Genomic DNA, 17,644 nt, shown 5'->3' with positions numbered 1-17,644 from the left:
GTCTTGTTGTCTATTTTGAAAATAAGTTGAGGTATCGAACAGTAACACGTCATCTACTGCACGACTCGTACACGACGACCACATGACACCCACAACACGGCCGTCATACGATCACCACACGACTCTCATTGCACGACCACATCATCGCTTCTCTCGCATGACCATCGCAAGGCTCCTGTTGCATGACTATCGCATGTTCGTTCCAAGATCTTTACTGCGCTACTATCAGACGACCACCACCGCGTCACCTGTGGCCGGGTCGTATTTATAGGGTTGTCATGTGAGAAGATCTATGTGCTCGGCCGCTATTTGTTTCTTAGTAACCTCAGTCAACACGGCCAGCGCGACTCACCAATTGCTATGGCCACTCCTTCATACAGTGTCTCCTCCTTAATGCAGCGACTTCGATTTCGTGTACCAACTTCACCAAACCAGCTCCGCTACTTGTCAACCAGCCTAGAAGTGACGTCATTTGTTTACGTTGGTTGCGGAGAGGTGCCAACAAGCCTCCAGCGGAAGAAAATAATACAGCGTGTGGCGCCATTCATCTTGTGCTGGAGGTCACTTAACGTTTCCGACAACAGAGGAGTTCCTTCTGGCGACGACAACGACGACAACAACGGGACTTCGGTTTCAGAGGCAGAGAGACTACAGGGTGGTGCGCCAACAACTTATGTCTTCCAGGCGTCGACTCTCAGTTTTCTGTAAATGGTGTTTGGTGTGGTGGATATTTTTTTGTAGAGTGGGGAGGGGGAGTGAAGAAAATTATTAGTGAAGGAAGTTATAGTTCGGAATGGAAGGAATTTAGGAGGAGGTAGGAGAGGGCGGGCTGACCGCCTTGCTGTGGGTTAGGTAAGCTAATATTTGTGTTAGGGCTGTGTCGTGGGTTAGTTATTGTCCGTCGGTACAGTCTCTAGACAGCCTACCCTATCCCATATATGGGTGTTTTAAGGGCCTTATTTCATATTCCACCGACCCTACTGGCGGATGCTGGTCTAGAGAGGTTGTCTATTGCCTGGCCGTATAGATCGGGGGTGGTAATGGACCCTTTGAGATTTGGTAACTTTTTGGGACTCATGTATGGTTGTTGTCGTTGTCTGGTGGGAGTCTTTGAAGGAGTTCTTGCTTTGAGCGTTCTATTTTTTGCCAGACTCTGTTGGCCAGGGTGTGCAGCTGCTGGTTGATGGGTTTTATTCTCAGGTGGCTTTGTATCTCGGCTGTGGTTCTGGTGAAGGGGTATCTTTCACCTGTGGCGCATCTCAGGGCTTCATTTTGGACCACCTGTAATTGTAATAATTGGGTGGTGCTCATAGTATGAAGAGGTTCTGCTGGGTAAGTTAATATCGTGATGATAAATGATGTAATGAGTGGCAGGTTGGCCTGAGGTGGTGTGGGTGGAGTGGCCTGAGGTGGTGGGGGTGGCCTAAAGTGGTTGGGGCGGGGTGGCCTGAGGTAGTGGGCGGCATTGTGGCCTGAGGTAGTGGGCGGCATTGTGGCCTGCGGTAGTGGGCGGCAGGTTGGCTTGAGGTAGTGGGCGGCAGGGTGTCTTGAAGTAGTGGGTGGCCTGAGGTAGTGGGCGACGGAGTAACCTGAGGTGGGTGGTCACAGGCAGCCTGGGGGCGATGTGAGGGAGGGAAGCACAACACCTCCAAGGTGAGAGAAACTGATATGGACCAAAAACAAACAGACATTGAGTGAATAAATTTCATTGTAAGACATCAAGGGAGGCCACCAGACTCGTGTTCCCATATCCCAGGGGCACAGAGGGACACATACCAGGTGCTGTTGTCCCCTCAGTCAGCCCCTGGGTGATGCTCCTGCCAGGGGTGTACTAAATGTATAGGGAGACAGAGTGAGACAGAGAGGGAAGGAAAATGATAGTTTGTTAATTTAGTTTAGGTTTCGTATTTTCCCTCAGTGTTACAAGACGACTCTCTCTCTCTCTCTCTCTCGTATTAAACAACAGCTCGGGGTCTCGTGTTCACCTTGCGGTCTCAGTGAATTAATTCGGCCCCGAAGACCGTGATATGTTTCCCCGACCATCTGTTGGGTCATAACTCAGCTCCTACACCTGATGTGGCGGGGGGGGTGTATAGCTCACAGCCACAATCAGGAAGTGTAATCAGGAAGTTCAGGATATTTATAGGTTAGGTTGGGTTAGTTTAGGTTAGGTTAGGTTAGGTTGGGTTGGGTTGGGTTAGTTTAGGTTACGTAGGTTAGGTTAGGTACTGGTAAGGTTCCAGTCGTCTCCTGAGTACTGGTAAGGTCTAACCTCTAAATGTTATCTATTAAGGCTGGTTTTCTAGAGTCCACAAGTACAGGCGACACTCAACAGGTTCCCTACAGGTGTGTGGTGGGAGGCTGGGTGTGTTTTATATTCTCTACTGCCTCGGTGACGTCTTCAGGTAACCTCGTCTGACTGATGCAAGTTGTTGGTCCTGATGCTCGTCTGGCTTCCACCTCCCCTCTATATATATAATCCATAGTTTCATATTTTATTAAGCTAAAGATTTATTCCCGCCGCAATGTTATAATTTACCAGTTGAAATATAAATTGTTGACGTAATTCACGGTTACGATATTTTTCATCAGGGTTATATATAAGTTTTGGAGACTTGGTAGTTCTCCAGGCTATCGCAGTTTCCTATCGTGTTTATAATTATTGTTTGTTGACACCATTAGACCAGTGACTTGAACCACCGTTATTGTCGTTGGTGTTGGATCTCTGGTGGGAGTATAACACGCCCTAATGATCAACGCTAAACACAACTATGATTAACTTTTTAGCGGTTAGTTATGAGGAAATCCCGTGCATAGAGACAACCACGCGCGGTTTATAGGGCAATAAGAGACGTGATGTGGTCGAACCCGCCAACCGAGTTAGTGGTTGTGGTGGTGGTGGTGGTGGTCTCCTTCCTTGCCTCACATTGAAGGCCAAACACTCGGGCTCTTTGTGGTGTTAACTCACATGTTGGTCCTGCGCCAGCCGACAGATTTACACAACACTTGAAGGTTATGTCCTAAGAGGGAAGGAATGTGTCTACAGCGGTGATTAATGTCCTAGACGGTGTACCTCCACGTGATCAAGTTTAAGGCATGTGTCCTGGGCTGTACCTCAGGTTGTGATGGATCTCTTGGTCTGTGCGTCTGGGAACATGAAGTTTGAAGACATTGAAGTGAACTCAGTATTGCGGTTGAGTGATGTATTTACACATTTCATGATAAGAATCAACATTAACGTATACTGCACTTCCCCCACTATCCTCATTACTCATCTCCTCACTACCCTCACTACTCATCTTCCCACTACCCTCACTACTCATCTCCTCACTACCCTCACTACTCATCTCCTCACTACCCTCATTACTCATCTTCCCACTACCCTCATTACTCATCTCCTCACTACCCTCATTACTCATCTCCTCACTACCCTCATTACTCATCTCCCCACTACCCTCACTACTCATCTCCCCACTACCCTCACTACTCATCTCCTCACTACCCTCACTACTCATCTCCTCACTACTGGACTAAACTCAGTATTTCTCATAGTTCACTGGAGCTTCTCATAATCAGGTGACACTAGTATACCGCCATGAGTCCCAGAGAGTTATGAGGGTGTAGCCCATGAGAGAGGTGGAGGCGGGAGGTCCTCACCTTGGGGCGCCACTGGCCGTGTTTGCTCACCTCCACACAAAGAGGTCGCTGCCCCACTCCCGTCTTCCCCTCCCACGATACCATCCCTTGCATCATTCCTCTCGCTCAGGTGTATTGTTCCTTCAGGAGTTTCATCTTCCATCCTTAAATACTGAGAAAAATTGAATTAAAGCTACAAAACTTTTCACATTCTATCATTTGAGAGAAGAGTTTGAGAAGATAACATTCCTAGATTTTTCTCTGTTGTTCACTTGGTGATGGAGGAGGAGGTGAGTTAGGGAGGCGGTAACAATGAACAGCCTAGATGAAGTTGTACCTCACGCCCACTACACCGTCTACCTCCAGTACCCTCACGCCCACCACACCGTCTACCTCCAGTACCCTTACGCCCACCGCCCACTATCCTCACCGCTCCCACCAGCCAGTAAACACGATACCTAAACCAGTATTGGGGTGAGGTCATTCAGTTAGAATGAGGCGACTCCTACCGACTCTTGCTCTTTATCAGCAGAATATCAGTGGTTGAGTGAGAGTGGGTCCTGTAGGCATGACAACCCGCTAGGGGCAGTTCGAATACCACAGTGGAGACAAAACCTCTTTTTCAGAGCACAAGGAGGCAGTGTGGGTAGACCTGCAGTAGAGCTCTTAAGATCTAGATAAACTGGGGTGTGATCCTTAATATCAGTGACACGTCATAAAAAAGAAGAGGAAAGAGCCTGTGTCAGAGGCAGACGTCATCTTGCACCGCGGTACTGATACTCAAAACAATTTGTCAGGGTCAAAATCAAATTTTATAGTTAATTCAGAAATTTTAATACAAATGCAGACTACACAAGTTGATAATATCATAACGACGGTGATTTTACCTCGATATGGATATAAACACAACTTGAAAATTGCAGAACTCCGACTGGGCGCTGCCTTAGAGCTCCCCATCACACATAGGGCGGCCCTTTAGTCTCCTTATTACACATAAGCCGATTCTTTAATCTCTCCATTGTACACGGGGCAATTCGTGTATGTGGTCGAGGGGCATGACATGTTCCTCCTCTCCTCTCTTCGCCGCCCCTCTATTCTTGTAGATCATCCAGACCCCACCTGTCTTATCACTAATCATAGTACGGATCAAACAACAACAACTGCATCCTCGTGTTGTGGCCTGCGGGGTACAACAGCCATGGGAGGTGGTGGTGCAATGGCGCCCCCGAGGCTGACTTTCTCCCTGTCAGCTGACGCTGGGGCAGGACCCGGGGGCTTCCACCAAGGTGAGCATCTCACGTTGAGGCCCTTCCCGCAAGCCCCGGGTACCGATGCCTTTCAGGCATGTCCGTCGCTGATGATGACACTTTAGTCAGTAAATGCACTTGATGACAGGTAACGGAGGCACTTGATAATGTTCCAAATGAGATGCTTAAAGTCTAACGGTAATGAGGACAAGAGTTGGAGGACAATTTGCGTGCCGTGTGTGCTTGAGGAGCTACACAAGCCCGTCGTTAACAGTTGATCTCCCTCACCATCTCCCTCAGGCTAAACAACTCACATCACTGTAGCTTGTTTGTTGCTCTTGCTCTCCATCTTTCATCCCTCCCTCATGTTCCTTTTCTCCCTCTTTATCGTCCACAGGAGCGATGAAGCAGTCCTCTTCGTTGTCTGTCTGTTTGTGTGTGTACTTGTCCCTGCTCTACAGAGAACATATTGAAGATTCTGACGTTCTAGTCTGGCATAAATATACTTTAAATATAAAAGTCACCCACCAATTAAACCTTATCCTCTATGGTCCTCTATCCTCTTCGGTGAGGCGGACGATTCACCTCGGTGGGTATATGGTCATGTTGTTAAGACCATTACCCCCCCTCCCTCTCCTGCAGGCTGTACAACACAATACATGTAGCCCTCCTCCACCCCTCCAACCACGGGTGGAGTGAGAGGATGTCAGTATATTAGAACCTCCAGGTTTAGTTCTTTTCCCGAGGCTGCTTAACAACATCTCGTGAATGTAACTTCCGATTGTTGATTAAAGTTAATGTTGCTTAAAGTTCTTAGTTGACTAATGATAAATAAACATAAACAAATATTTAATTATATTTATCTTTGGAGTTACGTTCAGTCTTCAAAAGCAGTTACGTTTGGTTAAGCAGTTAGCCTAACCTTCGCCTACTAACCCTACCTAGAAAACACCGGGTCTCAAGTTTTCTCCAACACATTAAAATGCTTCCTTGTGTCACACCAATCGGTAAACTCCGGTGATTTGGGTGGCGGGTTGACGGCCTAAGGAGCAAAGGTTAAGTGAAGCAAGTATGACTGAAGGTAGAGTTTAGAGTAGTGTTCAATAGTTACTGTATTATAGGTTGTGGTTCTTGATAGTGTGAAGTGTTGTGTGGGGTTGAGTGTGAAGTGTTGTGTAGTGTTGTGTGTGAAGTGTTGTGTGGAAGTTTTTGGTTTGGGCTTCATACGCAAACTGATACGTGTAAAACAAAAATTTATCTTGAGAAAATTTATATGATACTAGTGAAATTGCCCGGCTCCACATGGGTTAGGTATACGTTGTATAACCTAGACTGCCACAGTTTGTCCTCCCTGACACGGGTAACCACCTCCCACAATCGCCGTGATGATATCTCAGTCTGGGAATATTTTTGGTTCTTACCGGGACCACCCGGGGGTCCGTGGTCAATAGTAATACCAAGGTGCACAACCTTGGAACCCATGTAATACGTGTGCTACCGTTTTGGAGCTATGGCTGGAACAGACACACCCATGGACAGACACGTCCTTTTAGTATTATATATTATTAATAACTGTGAGAATACAAGAAGAACCATGAAATTCCCTGGGAAACGCCCGCACCTGTCACACCACCACCTGACCCTGTACACAGACAACGGAGCTACACAGTGATTAAAGTTCAGGGAAGTGAAGTGTAGCCTAGCGAGTCATATAAGATCTTCTTGATCCCTCTGAGACACAGCTGACAAACCCCGAGAAACTGAGTACACCTGGAGGTACACAGGTTCCTGAACACCTGAGCATCCTGGTGGCAGATGATGATGTTATACTTCGTCCCCAGGAGAACAAAGAGGCCAGGGAGCTATAGTTAACACACTCTCTGCTGGACGGTAAACTCCTTCGTGGAAAAAAGGAATTGTATATTTTATTAAGAGATATAAAAACCGAGAAGCCTTAATTACTTTGATGTAAACATAATGCGGGGAAATTGACCTCCTATTCTGGTCACTATGAGAGGGAAGACATGACCTACATCACGTCTGTCACCGAGAGGTCCAACAACGACCATTGATAATGGTGCACGAATAGAAATCACGAGCAGTTTATAAACGATGACGCTGTACGTAGAAACTCCCAGGCCAATTGGATGTAAAAGTCCAGATGACCCAAACAATCACGGTAATTGTAAACGATGACGCTTGTATGTGAAAGTTCGGGTCAGTTAAACCACCGAATCACCAAACCATTTCTAAGCCATGAATCTAGATGTAAGAATCGAGATGGAGCAAATCATCCATAATAACCAGGTATAGCCCGGCAGAGGCCACCCACCCACCCACCCACTCACTCGCCCACTCACTCACCCACTCACTCACTCACGAGAAAGTCACTCCAAACCCTCTCTGGCTACCCACCAGATTTCATCACGAGAGAACGAGTTACATTGTGTGGGCTGACCAGGATCATGATGGCAGCCGCTCATGGTCGACGGACGAGAGGAAGTGGAGGAGGAATATTAGATGATGTCACGTGATGGGTTACGGGAGACAGATAGTGTGTTGTAACTTGAGTAATGTGAAGGGGAGTCACTTATTAGTTGGTGCCGGTGTACAGGGAGGCATACTGGGTAATATTTCTGCACAGGGAGGCATACTGGGTAATATTTCTACATAGGGAGGCATACTGGGTAATATTTCTACACAGGGAGGCATACTGGGTAATATTTCTACACAGGGAGGCATACTGGGTAATATTTCTACACAGGGAGGCATACTGGGTAATATTTCTGCACAGGGAGGCATACTGGGTAATATTTCTGCACAGGGAGGCATACTGGACTCTACCATCACATGAAAGGAGTCTGAATACTAATTAATATTGTGCCCAGGTAGAGAGGGGGCAGTCGTAGCCTCGCCCGGTCATGCTGGTGAAGGGGGCGTGGACGAGCACTTTCTCAGAGGGGAGTGTGTGTGTGTGTGGTGACGAGAGGACGAAAGAGTGCGTGGTGACGAGAGGATGAAAGAGTGCGTGGTGGGTTGCCTCTTCAGGATGTTGTTGGGTAAATAATAATGTTGTTTATCGTGAGTTAATTTTGTCTTGGTTGTGTTTCCTTAGGTGGAGGAAAATGTTAAGATGTAAGATTGGTAATATCAGTGACTTGTAAACATTAACGACTTGTAAACATCAGTGACTTGTAAACATCAGTGACTTGTAAACATCAGTGACTTGTAAACATCAGTGACTTGTAAACATCAACGACTTGTAAACATCAGTGTCTTGTAAACATCAGTGTCTTGTAAACATCAGTGACTTGTAAACATCAGTGACTTGTAGGCATCAACTACGTGTAAACATCAACGACTTGTAAACATCAGTGACTTGTAGATATTAACATCAAAAAGAAAATGTCGTTATTAGATCTTGGAGTTGTTCTAATATCGTAACATTATCCACTTCGTATGGGGAGGTTAACGTTACGATATTGGACCATTAAAACCTAACCTAACCTAACCTAACCTAACCTAACCATTATTACCTTAACAAACAATAATGTTACCACTTCTCATTTTTTAGGGATGATTATCTTTTACGTCTCTCTCTCTCTCTCTCTCTCTCTCTCTCTCTCTCTCTTTGTTCCCTAAATATGCAAAATCACGAGAGATGTTCCTGGAGAAATCATCAGAACTCCTCCACAAGTACAGCTCAGTGCCTGCAGCCCTCTATACCAGCGTGGGGTAAACATGTTATGGGTCGCTTACACCTACAATAACAACCACAGGGTCGCTTACACCTACAATAACAACCACATCTCGTATTCTCTCCTCCTAAACAGTAGAGAGTCACCATTGAATAGTAACTTATGAAAGAGAAACGAGATAAAGATTAAATTACGGTTAAAATGAGGAACTTTCAAAGATATAACGAGTTTGTATAAAGTGAAAGTCGCTTAAGTGATGTAGGCTTTTGTGACCGTCCTTATGGTGGAGTTTCATGTCTCTTGAATATTTACTTGTGCTGCATCACCCATTTGTATGATCATGCTGAGCTTTCATACAATAATACAATAAAAAAGTACATGTAATCTTGATTCACTAATAGTTAATATCACGTATTGATTTCCTCATATAGTTCCTGTTAAATACGATGCCTTAATTATCAACACTCATTAACCTTTTCTTCGATATAACAAGTCATCATTCACTCGTAATATATATTTACCTTTATAGAGAAAATCCTTCATATTTAATCCCATTTTCTGTAATAGGTGAGATGAGACGGTCATTAACAACTGGGTATGAATTGAAATCTGAAAGTAGAATTCAATTAAATTTTCCTCCATCGAAAATCTAAATGACTGAATCGTCAATATGTACAGGGGAAAAAAATAGGTTATAGAGTGTGGGCGTGGTGGGCGTGGTGGGCGTGGTGAGCTGGGGTCATCATCAAGGTGTTGTGCAAGACACCTCGACGTGACATATTCACCCTCCCTGGCTAGCCTCCAGCACCGCCACCGGGGAAGGAAAGTTAGTGGTCGCTCTTGAGGTTTACATCAGTCAACAATGAACTTGCGTCATCTACGAAGTTCAGGAGTTTTGGGGCAGTATTTATAAGAATTAGTTTTATTTTTGACTGAAAGTTCACAAGTTATGATTTTTTTTTAACCTGGAGAAGTTGCGGTATTCGTGAGATGTGAACGACCATGCGAATGTCTAGTGAGGTGAGAAGGGAACTAGACGGTGAGTGAGTGAGTGAGTGAGTGAGTGACATTTAAAACTCCTTCAATCAAGATCATTAAAATTTACGGCTTTTGTGACATTTAAAAACTTAAAAATTTTATGTTTTTCAGTTACAAGTTCCAGAATATTTATCATTAAGTAAATATCCTCAATAGATGATGTGGCTGATCTCTTGATTCTCTACAACCAACAGGTAGAATGAGTCATCCCACACCTTGATGCTACTCCACCCTCACGTTGCTCCATCATCAGTAAGTACACCTGATTCAGTACACCTTTACAATTCAGTGTATAAGAGCTATTCAATGTACTGCCGTCCACAACAGTATTACCAACAGAGTGAGGTATTGTTTTCCTCTGAGCACACACACACACACACACACACACACACACACACACACACACACACACCTGGGAGCAGTAGGTAATGTACAGGTAGTTGAAGTAAAGGAATTTGTAAACAGTCGAATAAAATCACAAAACTACTATCTGTCTGTCTGTCTCTCTCTCTCTCTCTCTCTCTCTGTCTGTCTGTCTGTCTGTCTGTCTGTCTTTGTCTATGTAATAATAATAAAAACTATCATTATTGCCCTGACTCAAAACGGACTGAACCAAGATATAATTGACCATCAACTATAAGAACTGACAAAGAACACAGTTGAGAGGTGGATTATGAGGTATATCACTCAACCATCACCCTTAATGGAGTTTTACATTATTCAAGTCATACTCAGGTGAGTCCGCTGAGTAATATGACTGTTGACTGATGCAATGAGATGCTGGGAGTTAGCTGATTCAACCGAGGAACTATAAGAAGCTAAGATACTCCAGCTATAGTGTGAGGAGGCTGAGTGTGCGTGCTGTGTTGTCAAGTGCGCACACACACACACACACACACACACACACACACACACACCATCTTGATAACAAAACACAAGTGTCGCCGCCGTAATTACCAGTTCATTTTCCTCGGGTTTTTACAACGACTCGTGACGTTTACATGTATTCCTGTTGACCCATTACACCGCGGTTAGTCGTGTAGGGAATTAATGTGTCTTGGGTGAGTCATAGAGTCATTTGTTTCCTTCTGTGAGTCGTAGGGGTAGTCAGTGTCTTAGGTGAATCATAGTCTTCGGTGAGTTTGAGTCATTTGGTTTCTATAGTGAGTCGTGGGGTGAATCAGTGTCTTCGGTGAGTCAGTCATTTGGTTTCTATAGTGAGTCGTGAGGTGAGTCAGTGTCTTCGGGGAGTTAGAGTCATTTGATTCCTTCAGTGAATCATACGGTGAGTCAGTATATCTTAAGTGAGTCAGGTAGTGAGTCAGTGTTCTTCGATGAGTCGTACAACCAACCAAAGTACAGTGACTCATTTACTGAATTCTTAATACATACAAACATCCTGGTTTCTTGTACACGGTCGTCACATCCTGTTAACACATGTACTACAGTGGTGCACATGATGTAATTGCACTGTACATCTCTCAGCTCCATGCTTGATGATTCCTGTCTCGTACACTATGATAGGTGTATCCTGTTGTATTATACAGGCTGTATTCTGGTGTTTACAGTGTACTTGAGTGTATTGTGGTGTATACTGTGTACTTAATATATTCTAGTATACACGGTGTATTTAGTATATTCTGATGTATTATGTACCTAGTATACTCTGTTGTACACGATATACCACCACCTGTGTACCACCACCACCACAACGTCATCACTCAGTGGGTTAAGGTCAAAGGTCAGGGGAGAAGAAAGGTCACTTCACTGTCCTACTGTGTCGTCCGGGGGCATGATCTGACCTTCATGAATGTTTTAGCGGCGGTCAATTTAGTCAATATACTGTAGGTCAGAGGTCATACACTGTTGGCCCGCCCCCTCATTATCCAGCGTTTGATGGTCGAGTGAAAACACATTACTACTCTCTCTCTCTCTCTCTACTTGAATGTTCCTCCAGTTATTACCTTGGGGGAGGGAGGTGAGGGAGGAGAGAGGAGGTGGGGAAGTGAGGGAGGGTAGGGAGGTGAGGGAGGGGTAGGGGAGGTAGGGAGGTGAGGGAGGGAGGTGGGGAAGTGAGGGAGGGGGTAGGGAGGTGAGGGAGGGAGGGAGGAGGAGGAGGTGGGAGGTGAGGGAGGTGAGGGAAGTGAGGGGGGAGAGGGAAGTGAGGGGGGGTAGAGTCAAGGTATTGTTGTCTCCGCCTATGTGTGTTAGTTAAAATACTCGTTAATACACTCAGTTAAGTTGTCTAAGTCATTTATCATATCTATGTTAATTTGATATTGTATATATGTTAATATTGTCTGTGTTAATATTGTATTCACGTAATATATTCCCACACAGAATGATCCATGTTAATTTGGTCCCTTAGCATGGAGTGGATGCCAGTGTGTGTGTGTGTGTGTGTGTGACTGTATGTGTATGTGTACGTAAATAGAAGCACATGCATAGAAACATGTGTACATATTTCCAGGTTGTAGTAGCAGATGTGGTGGTGGTGGTGGTAGAGCTACAGTGTGACCAACCCCCACAACCATTGCTTATACCACTACTACCACCACTACTACCACCACCACCACCACTACTACTACTACCACCACCACCACAACCACTACTACCACTACTACCACCACCACCGCCACCATCACCAAGGTCGCTTCCTCACCCGTCACCACACACTCACTCTCCTCTCTCTCTTCCTTCTCTTCCTCCAGCACATCACACTACCACAGGCTTCCCTCCTCCTCCTCCTCTTCCCTTTACTCGCTTAGTGTCTTCCTCATTCTTTCGTTCTTTGTCTTACTAATTATTTATTCATCTCTTGCTTCCCTCCTCCTCTTCTCTTATTCACCTTTATCTCCTCTTCCTTTTCTATGTCATTGTACATCTGCAGGTGTTTGTGGACGTCAGGTGTACAGTGCAGGTGAGGCAGAATTTTGAGTAGATGCCAAGCCCTGAGGGTGTGTGTGTGTGTGTGTGTGTGTGTGTGTGTGTGTGTGTGTGTGTGTGTGTGTGTGTGTGTGTGTGTGTGCTTAGATGCGTGTGTAGGTATTTTCAGTACAAGTGACTGTGTACATATATATCAATCTGCCGGTGTGTGTGTGTGTGTGTGTTACTCGAGGGTTCACCGCTAGCTGTCACAAGGGAGGGTGGGGACTACACCCTCCCTTGTGACGTGTACTGTCTCCTCCTACAAGTCCGCCGAGGCCAAGGGTCACTGCTAAAGATGACCTCCACATCCTGCCTCGTGACCTCTGACCCCTGACCAACACCACACCTGAAGTACCATCACCTTCTTCACCTTCACCAGTACCTCACTCCCTGACCCCCCCCTCACCTGCACCTCCACATTGATCTAAACTGTAAACATTGATCTAAAGAATAAACATTAATCTGTATACATTATCAAGTATAAACATTACAATAAAGTGAAAGTACTAACATAATATCCAAACAACATTAGGTGTGGAGAATCAAGTGTAAACAAATTAATGAAAGTTTAAATATAAGAAATAAAACTAATATCAAACAGTGTGTAAAGGCTGTAAATAGTGTTTATACATCAACATCAGCGTTTAAAGAAAATAGTATATAAACATTAGTAATAACATAAAACATCATTAACACCCACCCAACCCCACCAACACCCACACTAAGTGCTATAAACATCCTCCTAACTTATAACCCTCTCATATTACTATAAACATCCTCGGCCACCCAATAAAGCCTTATAGCGTTAAGCAAATAAAAGTACCTTATAAACATCCTATCTAAATCCTTATAAACATCCTCGTAGTAAATCCTTATAACATCCTCAGTACCGTGAAATTCCTTATAAACATCCTCAGCACCGTAGAAGTGCCTTATAAACATCCTCAATACCGTAAATGCCTTATAAACATCTCAATACCTTAGAGTCTTACATCCTCAGCACCTAGAAGTACCTTATAAACATCCTCAGTACGTAGAAGTACCTATAAACATCCTCGTGAAGTCTTATAAACTCCTTAATATGAAAGTACCTTATAAACATCCTTAATACCGTAGAAGTACCTTATAAACATCCTTAATACCGTGAAGTGCCTTATAAACATCATAATACCGTAGAAGTGCCTTATAAACATCCTCAGTACCGTAGAAGTACTTATAAACACTCAATACCGTAAAGTACTTTATAAACATCCTTAATACCGTAGAAGTACCTTATAAACATCTAAAGTACCTTATAAACATCTAATACCAAGAAGTACCTTATAAACATCCTTAATACCGTAGAAGTACCTTATAAACATCCTTAATACCGTAGAAGTACCTTATAAACATCCTCAGTACCGTAGAAGTACCTTATAAACATCCTCAGTACCGTAGAAGTACCTTATAAACATCCTTAATACCGTAGAAGTACCGTGTAAACATGGACCTACAACAGAGGGTCAGGTAAGGGGGGGTAAACATCCTGCGCTGTACACACAACATTAGCCAGTTAAACACTTCACATTAACTCATCCTCACAAGCGGGGAAATCGACGGTGGTAAGGAGTCTGTCTATCTTTGTCTGTCTATCTTTGTCTGTCTCGTCCTCCCTGCTCTCACCTGTCTGTTTTAACACACGTTTGCCGGATAAGGGTGGATGATAGTGCCGGATAACAAACAAAGTGTATGGTAAGGCCGGATAACAAACAAGGTGTACGGTGGGGCCGGATAACAAAGGTGGATACAACCGCTGCCCCGTTAACAACAAGACGATGGCCGGATGGTTGTGGCTTGTTGGGCAGGTCGAGAAGTTAAGCCCGTTAGGTGACGCTGGGTTGTTAGCTGGCGTTGTTACAGTAGTTTGTCAGATGTTAGGATGGGTTAGTTTGTTACGAAGATGGTGGAGTGTTGGAGGATGGTGGAGTGTTGGAGGATGGTGGAGTGTTGGAGGATGGCGGAGTGTTGGAGGATGGTGGAGTGTTGGAGGATGGTGGAGTGTTGGAGGATGGCGGAGTGTGGAAGATGGTGGTGTTGGAGGATGGCGGAGTGTTGGAGGATGGCGGTGTTGGAAGATGGTGGAGTGTTGGAGGATGGCGGAGTGTTGGAGGATGGCGGGTGTTGGAGGATGGTGGAGTGTTGGAGGATGGTGGAGTGTTGGAGGATGGTGGAGTGTTGGAGGATGGTGGAGTGTTGGAGGATGGCGGTGTTGGAGGATGGTGGAGTGTTGGAGGATGGTGGAGTGTTGGAGGATGGCGGAGTGTTGGAAGATGGTGGAGTGTTGGAGGATGGCGGAGTGTTGGAGGATGGCGGAGTGTTGGAGGATGGCGGAGTGTTGGAGGATGGCAAGTGTTGGAGGATGGCAGTGTTGGAGGATGGCGGAGTGTGGGAGGATGGCAGAGGTTGGAGGATGGAGGATAGTGGTAGGGTGGGGAGGGAGGGTGACAGGGTTGAGGGAGACAGACAGGGAGGAGACAGACAGGGAGGGAGACAGGGGGGAGGAGACAGACAGGGAGTGGGGGAGCAGACAGGGAGGGAGGAATACAGACAGGGAGGAGACAGGGGAGGGAGACAGACGGGGAGGGAGGGGGAGACAGACAGGGAGGGGTAACAGACAGGGGAGGGAGACAGGGGAGTGAGAGACAGACAGGAAGGAGACGGACAGGGAGGGGAGGAGGGAGACAGACAGGGAGGGAGACAGACAGGAGGGGGAGACAGGGGAGGGAGACAGACAGGGAGGGAGCAGGGAGTGGGGAAGACCCACGGAGAGGGAGTGAGGGAGACAGACAGAGAGGGAGACAGACAGGGAGGGAGCAGGGGTGGGGAGACAGACAGAGAGGGAGACAGACAGGGAGGGGACAGGGGAGGGAGACAGACAGGGAGGGAGACAGGGGAGTGGGGAAGACGGACAGGGAGGGAGGAATACAGACAGGGGGAGGAAGACAGGGGGGGAGGGAGACAGACAGGGAGAGGAGACAGACAGGGAGGGGGAGACAGGGAGTGGGGGAAGACAGACAGGGGAGGAGGAATACAGACAGAGAGGGAGGGAGACAGGGAAGGAGGAGACAGACATGGAGGAGACAGACAGGGAGGGAGACAGGGAGGAGGGGCAGACAGGGAGGGAGGGAGACAGGGAGTGAGGCTGGCAGGCAGGGAGGGGGGAGACAGACAGGGAGGGAGACAGACTGGGGAGGAGGGAGGGAGACAGGGGGGGAGGCAGGCAGACAGGGAGTGAGGGAGACAGACAGAGGGGAGACAGACAGGGAGGAGGGAGACAGACAGGAGGGAGGAAGACAAACAGGGAGGAGGAATACTGACAGGGAGGGGGGACGACAGGGGTGAGGAAGACAGGCGGGGAGGGAGGGAGGGAGACAGGGAGTGAGAGACAGACAGGAGGGAGGAAGACAAACAGGGAGAGGAGGAATACTGACAGGGAGGAGGAATGAACAGGGAGGAATACAGACAGGGTGAGGAGACAGGCAGGGAGGGAGGAAGACAGACAGGGGAGGGGGGCAGACAGGGAGGAGGACAGACAGGGAGGGAGGAGGGAGTGAGGGAGACAGACAGGGAGGGAGACAGACAGGGAGGGAGGAGGGAGGGAGACAGGGAGTGAGGGAAGACAGACAGGGAGGAGACAGACAGGGAGGAGGAGGGGAGACAGACAGGGAGGGAGGGAGACAAACAGGGAGGGAGGAATACTGACAGGGAGGGAGGAATACAGACAGGGAGGGAGGAATACAGACAGGGAGGGGGGAAGGGAGACGGACAGGGAGGGAGGGAGACAGACAAGGAGGCAGGCAGACAGGGAGGGAGCTACAATTGAGGGACCCCACCCACCTTCTTACGATGTGGGCGATGATGTTTAGGTCTGTCCGAGGTCACCACACCTCTCTACCTCACTACACGCCCTCGTGCTGGTCTACATGTCCACGCCTCGATCACCTTACTCTCCACGCCCACACGCCTACATCTACCTCGCCCCACGCCCTCGCTTGGTCCAATACGTCGTTACTCACCCTGAAGACCTGGGAGTCATATGTTACTTGTTTCACCCTTAACCCCTTGTGTCTCCCTCTCTCCCTTCCTTCCCTCCATCACACACCTATTTCCTTGTTCCTCCTCTTCCTTCTTCCCTTCCCTACACCTTCTCTTCCTCTTCTCCTGTACATCAGTGAGCACAGCCCCTCACAGTTCTTACACTACCAGCTGTCTGCTCACTGTACTTACCATGGTGGATAACGTCTCCGTGTGAGGTATTTTATGTGTAAAATTCTTCAGTGAGGCGGAGGGTCAGGAAGCCATGGAACTAGTGATTATACTGAGCCCATAAGTGTCATTTAACTCGTGATTTTGTTTGATAAATATATGAAAAATTCACCTTTAATTCATAGTACAGTCTCAGGTGTGCTGTGTTGTCCACCTGTTTGTGGTTCCAGCAAATACAAAGTCAGTAGTAATATGATGATCAAAATATCCACGAAGCATTACTGTATATAAGAAAGTATTGTAAACAGATCACAAGGAAGTAATGTAACAATTGGTCTTATTAACCTGAACTCAATGAAGGATGTGTAAGAGTTGGTGTACCTATGAGCAGTTAGTAAGACTCATTACATACGAGTATACTATGTCTCGATAAGACTGACTTACACAAGAGTTTTAATGATGTCAAGTAACAGTGGTGGCAGCAGCTGTAATCAAACAGGTAGTGAACAGTACACCAACTCATCTACCCCCACTCCGGCCACCCCCCATGGTCTAAATACACGCCCCGCCCCGCCGTACTGTATACTGTGTGTCGTAATGGTGAGAAAGTTTACTGCGGGACCTGAAGCCGGAGTCCTGTGGTGTGTGTAGTGGGGGAGTCACCCGGGACCGTGATCTTGGTAGACCTTGTTATAAACCGGCTGCATACAATACCCTGCTGGGTCACTGCAACGGTAACAGCCACTTCCTGTGTGAACGACGTGTGGCCCTTCCCAGGACTTGGTGACCCTGCCACACCAGCTACTGGGAAGTGACCTTTAACGTGACCCTTACATGACCTTCTAGTGCCTG

At 46.7% G+C, this 17,644-nt stretch overlaps 1 long non-coding RNA gene across 1 annotated transcript in view; it reads left to right on the top strand.

Moving 5' to 3' along the window:
• LOC121870630 overlaps nt 1-17,644 on the top strand; it is a 139,827-nt gene that overhangs the window by 68,638 nt on the left and 53,545 nt on the right. The window contains exon 3 of the long non-coding RNA XR_006089736.1: nt 9,814-9,871. This is a non-coding gene — a long non-coding RNA (uncharacterized LOC121870630). The remainder of the gene's footprint in view (nt 1-9,813; nt 9,872-17,644) is intronic.

This window comes from Homarus americanus, unplaced genomic scaffold (assembly GCF_018991925.1).
Source record: "Homarus americanus isolate GMGI-L3 unplaced genomic scaffold, GMGI_Hamer_2.0 scaffold56333, whole genome shotgun sequence".
Classification (NCBI taxonomy): domain Eukaryota; kingdom Metazoa; phylum Arthropoda; class Malacostraca; order Decapoda; family Nephropidae; genus Homarus; species Homarus americanus.
The sequence above is the reverse complement of the archived record's forward strand: the minus strand, read 5'-3'. Positions and strand labels throughout refer to the sequence as shown.